The sequence below is a fragment of the Arvicanthis niloticus genome, chromosome 13, assembly GCF_011762505.2.
Source record: "Arvicanthis niloticus isolate mArvNil1 chromosome 13, mArvNil1.pat.X, whole genome shotgun sequence".
NCBI lineage: Eukaryota > Metazoa > Chordata > Mammalia > Rodentia > Muridae > Arvicanthis > Arvicanthis niloticus.
Window position 1 is genome coordinate 57,550,074 of NC_047670.1, and position 8,132 is coordinate 57,558,205.

General features: G+C 47.4%; 1 pseudogene across 1 annotated transcript; it reads right to left on the minus strand.

Annotated features, from left to right (window-relative positions):
- Positions 1 to 3,202: 3,202 nt before the first annotated feature.
- LOC117718593 (cytochrome P450 2D3-like) lies at positions 3,203 to 7,536 on the minus strand (annotated as a pseudogene). The gene is made up of 9 exons (XR_013103388.1): positions 7,258 to 7,536; positions 6,256 to 6,427; positions 5,822 to 5,974; positions 5,580 to 5,740; positions 4,779 to 4,955; positions 4,536 to 4,677; positions 4,129 to 4,316; positions 3,555 to 3,696; positions 3,203 to 3,453 (listed from the first exon to the last, which is right to left on the minus strand). The product of XR_013103388.1 is annotated as a cytochrome P450 2D3-like (transcript).
- Positions 7,537 to 8,132: the final 596 nt, after the last annotated feature.

Genomic DNA, 8,132 nt, shown 5'->3' on the forward strand with positions numbered 1-8,132 from the left:
TGCTCAGTGTTCGGGCACAGACCAGAAGGAACCAGTGCCTCTGGCCAGGAGTGAATTTCTGGGTCCCAGTGGGTACCAGTTACTCCCTGTTTGGGGCAAGTGCTGCTGTCTTTTTAACCTAAGATACTACCCAGGTTAGAGCTCATGGGAGCCCGGCCACCCCTGGATTTTGTAGAATTAGGTGTAGAGCTGAAGCCCAAGATCTGCTCAGTGCTCAGGCACAGACTGGAAGGCATTTTTTTTTTTTTTTTTTATTTCTAAGCTTGCTATGCTTATTTAAAATGTTCTTCATGAGATTAAACCGGAGAACAAAGTCTCTGCTGTGGTTTTTTGAGATTTCCTTTGTCAATTTAATTAATGTAAATCTCTCTACCTTAGCCTCAGGTAGACTCTTCAAACATGGACAAGGAGCAGCCACATTTTTCACCAAAATACTACCAAACTGCCTCTAGGCCACATACTGAAATTCTTTTCCTCTAAACCATCTGGAGCCAGGACTTCACAGTTCAAATCAATCTCAGCAACAATGTCTTGCATATGCTTACTAGGATAGCCCATTAAACTCCATGTAAATCATTCCACTGCTTTCCAAATCCCAAGTCCCAAAATCCACATTCTTCTAGATAAAAGCATGGTTAGGCCTATAATGGCAATACCCCAGTCAGTCCCTGGACCCAATTTCTGTATTAGTTAGGGATGTACTGCTGTTTGATATTTATTGTCCCTGGGCCCTCACAGGTGTTGTGCAAATGCTCTATCACTGATCTACATTCAGAGCCTGAGATCTAGACCTTGTGGCTAGGAATGTCACATTTTCTAGGTCATCTCAGATATGACCACCTTAGCAGAGCCTGGAAATGGTCATAGGGTCTCTTAGCTTCCTACTACGTATACATAAAGTCAGGTGTCTTGAGGCAGACAGTGAGATCCAAGACCACACAGTACCTTCCTCCCTTTGATTTCTTGACTAAAATTCTATATTAGATCCTTGTCTCTCTTAAATACCCTCAAGACCTCATCCATTAGTGCAAGCAGAAGAAACTTGCATCTCCATGCCTTCTGCCTTTTGCAAACATAGGCCAAGCCAACTCTCATGTCCTCCTTCACTTTCTAGTATTTCTGTGCATACTTTGCACTGAGATAATGCAAAGTGTCTGAAGATCCTGCAGTGCCTGTCACCAGGAAACTATGCAGCTCCATGTCTATCCTTCAGCTTCAGCACCATTGGATGTAGCTACAGGTGCTATGATTCTGTTTCTCTTCATACCAACATCTTTCTGTGCGTTCAAGTCATATGGCATGCTCATTAATGTCACACACTGCATGTTGTCATGTATGTTTTTGGCTGTGGCCTGGAGGCAGCTAGAATTCCAGAACTTGCATCAGTGCATCCGGTGGACCAGAAGAAGAAAGGGGCCATGAATATGACCTCAGTTCCTCTCCAGTCAGCTACCTAATGGGCACATCACTGCTCATAGGTCTTTCTGGAAACATCTCATATCAACCACCACAGCCACCTAAGATCAAGAAGGAGACCTCTTACTGCCACCTGGATGTGATCATCAATAAAGGAGGTAAGGTTATCTTTTGTCTTCTGCCCTGAGTTGAGCTCCTGTGTTTTCTCTCAGTCTGGGTGCTGGGAGAGAACAAAGTCCTCTAGGAAGGTTTGCTTTCTAGTTTTTCTCCTCTTCTCCTCCATTCCCCTCCTCATGCTGATTCATTGGAGGGCATCAGACACACAGCTGAATCAATAGGAAGTATGTAAACTGGTTATTTTAAGATGACACTGTGGGCATAGGGCATAAGTATCCAGTGAACTCTTGTTCCACGGGGCATGATCATGAACCACTCATTTTACAGGCCACATTGTGATCTTTAAGGAGCTAAAGGAAATTACCCCAGACTAGAGTAAGACTTTCCAGCACCATTAAAAAGAGGGGAAAGGAGGTCTATAGACAACATTCAGCAGCAAAGAGAACTGGCTTCTCTTACACTGGACCCAGGCTTCACTCCCAGCACCCACAGGATGATTAACAACTAATTGAACTCAAGTTTCTGGAGATCTCATACTCTATTCTATCCTCTGTGCACACTGCATGCATGCTGGAAAATACCCATCGATATACAATAACAATAAAGGGGAGAAGTGGGATGAAGAGGAGTGTGTGGTAAAAATATGTAACAAGGAGGGATTCTGTGAAGTATACTTTCTCCAGCATGGTCAGAACATTTTGCTTTTCACAAAAGCAAAAACAAAATCAGTGTCTATATATAACTATGTTTCAAGGCGGGCTATATAGGTCAGGGTCTTGGGATGCTGTAGGCTGGCCTCAAATTATATGTAGTCTAAAAGGAGCCTTGTGGAGTGTCACATGTCTCTTGAACTGTCCCCCAGAGCCCCACCAAATACATAATCTTTCAAGACTCCAAAACATGTGAACTTTCCTAGTGAGTAGCATCAACTACATTTGTCACACATGGTTTCGGGGAGGACACTTCTCCATCTACACAGGTATTGCCAGAAGAACAGTGGGATCTTTCCCATCTTCCTGAAGTCTGACCTGCCCCCATTTGCTTCAGCAGATTTCCCCCATATCCTTTGACTGAGTGTGAAGACAGCAGCTTTTCTAGTTGTGAGAGCAGACTTAACCACCATTTGTGCCTCTTCGGGGTCTTGCGAACCTATGTCAACATTGTCACAAGAACAAGAATTATGCTGATTTCCAGCACAAGCCACTCACACTTTCTTCACTGTAACCCTTGAGTCTGACTTCAGTTTGCAGTGTGTGACAAACCCAGCAGCCATTGGTAGGTCTTTTGTGTGATACAGTGTCAAGCCAAGAACATCAGCACAACTAGCTCTCCTCCTATGTTATCTGAATGATTCCCTTTCTCTTACCTTTCATTCCCTCCTCTTTACTCCTTTCTACTCTCCTGATGATGACCTACTCTTCCTCTTTCTAAGAAGGGTCTCATTAAGAACTCCAGGCTATGTAGCCAATGCAGGCCTTGAACTTTTATTCTTCTTACTTCGTCCTCCCATGTGCTTTGCTGAAGGCCACCGCTCCTGCAGTAATAAACTCTATTCTCAACACATTAAAGTTGTTCATAGGTGGGCCTGAGGCAGAGGGACAAGAAGGATTGTAGACTGGTGTATTGGACACAGTTGAGACAAGGGTGGGGATTGGACTGGGAATCTGAGTTGCAGATAGAGAACTTGTTTATTAGACATTAGTAGACCACACTGGGTGGAAGGATGGAGCCACTGCTTCTGCTAGCGAGCCTCTGCACAGAGCTGGTAAGGCTCTGGAGTAACCGGCAATGCATAAATACCACGGTCGCTGGGCCAGTGCTGTCCTGCTGGCACCGAGAAGCTAAAGCACTGCAGGAGGCACGTGAAGAAGAGGAAGAGCTCCATGCGAGCCAGGGGCTCCCCCAGGCATGCCCGGCGGCCTGTGGGTAGTAGAGGGGCTCAGTCAGTCTGGCACTTGATTGGGGCTCCACTCTCCAAGGCACCCCAGGGACACACAAGCAGCCAAGCACCCCAGAGGCACCTGCTGAGAATGGCATGAAGGCCTCATGCTTCACAAAGTGGCCCTGGGCATCTAGGAAGTGTTCAGGATGGAAGCACAGGGGCTTCTCCCAGACAGTCTCATCCTTCAGCACGGAGGACAGGTTGGGGATGAGGGTTGTTCCCTGGCAGGAGGCACATGGTGTGAACAGGACTGGAGTTCAGCTGCCTAGACCCTGGTCACCAGGATCATATGCACAATCTCTACCACACACGGGATACTTTCATATAAATTCAGCCCAGGATGCGTCTCAGCTTTCATTAATACTATGACAGGGATAAGTGACAAGTGACAGATGTACACACACTGTCACCTATATTGGTAGGTCGTGGCTGTTATAACCACTTCTGTCATATTTTACCTTACTTATCTTTCTAGCTGTGGATTCTACTGTACAGTTCTTGCTGTTGTTTCTCTTCCCATACTTAACCCAGGGGAAGTTGGTTCTGTGGACTTGAGAATTGGGTTGCCTAAATTCCAGTTCTTCTTAACTGGGCAGCTCAGGCCACTGGCTAGCTGGCAACACTGACTAGACATTGTAGGGACCCAGGCCTACCTTGGGGATAAGAAAGCCCTCCACTTCAATGTCACAAAAAGTCTTGTGTGGCAAGTTCATTGGGACAATGTCTGCAAAGCGCTGCACCTCATGGATGACAGCATTGGTGTAGGGCATGCGGGCCTGGTCTGCCATCTCTGGACACCGTGCCTGCCCTATGACCTCATCGATTTCCTGTTGTACTTGAGCTGGAAGGACAACATCCCTTCAGTTAAGGAACACTAGAGAAGTGACTTTTGTTCCTCCACTACCTCTATGGTAATGGCTGAACCCATGGGAGAAAGATGGCCATCACCCTTGCTGGAGTCTGGGTCAAACCAGTATTGGAAGCCACAGAAGTCCCAAGAAGGCTTAAGGAGATTGTGTCTTCCCTCTCCTCCTTCCTTCCCAGGCCCAAGTAGACTTACTCTGCACATCCGGATGCAGGATCATGAGCAGCAGAGCCCAGGTCAGAGTGCTTGTAGTGGTCAGAATCCCAGCACCAAACAGGTCAAGGACAACCATACGTAGATTTGCATCATTGAAGCTACTCTCAGGGTTCCCTTTGGCCTGGGCCAGAGCAAGACAGTGGACTCAGAATAGAGAGTAAGACGCCCCACAGTGACCCTGATAACTCCACAACACGATGGACACCAGATCCAGTTTCTCACCTTCTCCATCTCAGCCAGAAAGGCATCAGTCAGGTCTCGAGGTGGCTGCTCAGAGTCTCAGGTTCTCTTGTGCTCAGTCACCAGCTTATCTACCATGGTGACAAGTATCTTTTGCCCAGGGAAGACTTTGTCAACCAACCCAGGGATGCACAGGAGAATTGGAAATGTGTTCAGAACCTGTAACAGCCAGAGAAAGTGCCAGGACTTCCTGCTGCCTTTAATCTAATAAGTTGAGCATATAAGATTTCTAATAATAATAATCATTATCATTTCAATGTGTGTTCATGTGCATATGGTGTGAGAAATGTTGTTGCCACAACAAAGATGTTGAGGTCAGGGAAAACTATAGAGAGTCAGTAACCTTACTACATGGCTTCCAGGAATGAAACTCAAGTGCCATCTCTGACCATCTCTCTGGATCCTGGGTACATTGATGTAGTTTTGATCTCAGCCAGTCTTAGTTTCCAGCCTCTTCCATGGTGGACACAGGCCCTATTTGTTCCCTTTCATCACCTCACTCCTCCTTAGTTCTAGCCTTCAGGCTCTAACCCTGTGGTGGACAAGAGACTATTTTACAGGGAAATCTCACAGGTGTTGGTGGCTTTCATGTGGGCAGAATGCCAGGTTTTCAGCTTTTAGAAGCCATGACCTTGGTCCACTTCTCCCCTCCCGTTGCTGCAGGCTTATCAAGCACCAGGATTCTATTCCTATGGTTGACACTTCTAGATGTCTCCTTTTCAAATCCACTGTCTACATCCTCCTCTGAGAAGCAGGAATGCAGGCTGCCCTTGAACCTCCTACCTCAGGAATCAAGCCAGTATTCTCTCCCATGTTTTCGTTCAATACATTTGTCATCTTGATAATATCATGGTCTCCATACTCAAAGCGACAGGCATAAATGAGAGAGGCAATTGCATTGCACACAGCTTTGTTCAGGAGAGTGTAAGGATTGAAGGGACTCCCTGGAAGTACAGATGCAAGTACAAGTCAGGATATTGTTCCTATTTTCTGGTCCCAACTTGCAGTCTACAGCCATCGCTCACCAGCCTGGGCGGTGAAGGCATCACAGAGGTGGCCAGCCTCCTCTGTCACCTACTGCTCCAGCGATTTCTTGCCTAGTCCAAAGTTGCGCAGCATGGACACAGAGAATCGCTTCTGCTCTCTCCACTCAGGCCCATAAGGTGCAAAAGCCACACCTGCAGACACATCTGTGTGTAAGCAAGGACACCTGGCTGTGCTGCCATCTGCCCTCTTCATTTCTCTTCTCTGGGATTAGTGTCCCCCATAATCTCACCCTTCCTCCCAATCACAGCTCTATACCACCATTGTCCAGGATGCCCAGGAGGCTCCACAGTGGATTTCAGGGAATTTTGTTGGATTGTTAACTCCATCACTACCTGCATCATGTCCTGACTTCCTCTGCTCACTGTCTCAAATGTCTGGTTATGATCCCATCTCTGCCCCCACACCATTTTGCCTTTTGCTCTGTGCCCATAGCCTAAGTGTTGAAAGATGGGTGTTTCAGGTCGGTCAGCAGTGCCTTCTCCACTGGTAACCAGCACATCCCGAACCACCTTCAGTCCATTAATCACGACCACAGGCTTCCAGACCATCTGCAGGCTGAACACGTCACCATAGCGGTTTTGAAGCTGAAGTAGAGAGACAAAGAACATAAAAAGTAGATGTCCTCACAGGTCATAGAACCAGGCTCACTGTGCAAACATAGGCAAGGTGATGACTGTGCACATGCAGGTTCTAGTGCATATGTGTGTGTGGCATGTTGGTGTCCATCTACATGCAGGTTTGTGAAGGTATATTTGCAAGTGTTTTTCTGTGTGTGTGTGGGGGGGGGGGGTGCGCGTGCGCACATGTGCTTCTTGCTTGTCATTGAACCTTGGTACTCATATATCCTGGGAAACTGCTCTTCACTGAGCTCAGTCCCCAACATGTGGATGGCTACCACTGTGGCATTTTATACTTTAAGTTCAGAAAAGGAATCATAGTAGATGTGACACCACATAGTGACCTTGCTTGAGCCAGAAAACTGTATTGGGGCCCCTTAGCATGTCAACACACATGAAGAAACTCTGATTCCTCAAAATGGGGAGTGAGGCCAGAGAGCACACAGCATCAAGAGATTCAGGCAGCCACAGCCCCTCTCTCTACTCGGTGTCCTGACTGACATGCTATACTAGACCTCCATGCTTAGACCTCATCTTCAGGACTATAAGGTACTTGGGACCTCTATGACTGCTGCCTTGTCCAACCAGACTGAACCCTGCTGTCACATCCTGGTTTACCTACTTGACTTTGATCTGCAAAACTTTTGCCCTAGAAAGTCTCAGTGGTTGCCATGAAAAAATTATTAAGCCTGTCCACTCTTGCGGACTGGATTTCTGTCTGACCTGTGGCTTTACCACAAATATGTGCTGCTACAGACACCATACCCTCAGTTATCATCCACCACTAAGTCACTCACCTTGTACAGGCTGTATGGCATGTTATCTAGGTCCATCTGGAGCAGGTTACCCAGCACAGGCCATGGCACAGGGCCCGGTGGGTATCGAGAATGCCAGCGCTGGCGCCGGTGCATCAGGTCCACCAGTAATATGAAGATGACTGTGAATATGGCCAGAGGCCACAGTCCAATTCCAGTTAGCAGCTCCATGGCTGCCCTGCTGCTGCCCAGACTTCCTAAAGACCAATGAACAACATTCTGCACAACACCTAGGATCTGGAAGCTGCAAGCTTTGATTCTACCACCTTATAAAGGAATGCCAGGGTTGCCCTTTGTCCTCTGTGTCCAGCCCCAACCTGTGTATTGGTTGGTCAAGTGTAAGGAGGAGCCAGAGATGTTTAATCCCTGCCAAGATCTGGTTATGATGGTTCTACAGGGCTGAACCTGGTAGGCAGATGACTAGTTGACCCTTGCTTCAAGATGGATCATCTGATCATTGCATACAAAAGAAAAACCTTGTATGGTATTCGTGCAAATTTTGGGGGGCTTGACATCATTGCCTGAGAGAGCAGTGAGGCCTCCTGGACCTTCACAGAGCACTTTGTTGGCAGGAAATGTGAGGTGACTGGCACCCTGTCAATGGCTTCTTTGGGTGTGTGAGCAGTGGGAAGCTGTCTCCTGCAATTGAGGGAAAGAGGCTGGAATCCCTATGGGCAAACGAAGGGCTGTGGGACCATGAAAGGACAGCTTGGTTCCTGGTCGAACACAGGCCTCGAACCCTAGACCCTAATGGGACTATGGTAGGTGTTCGGCCATGTCCCCAGACTCCAGACTCCTGACACCCGGACCCCCTCTCCCCCCAAGACCTCCATTGAGCCATGCTTTTCAGTCACACA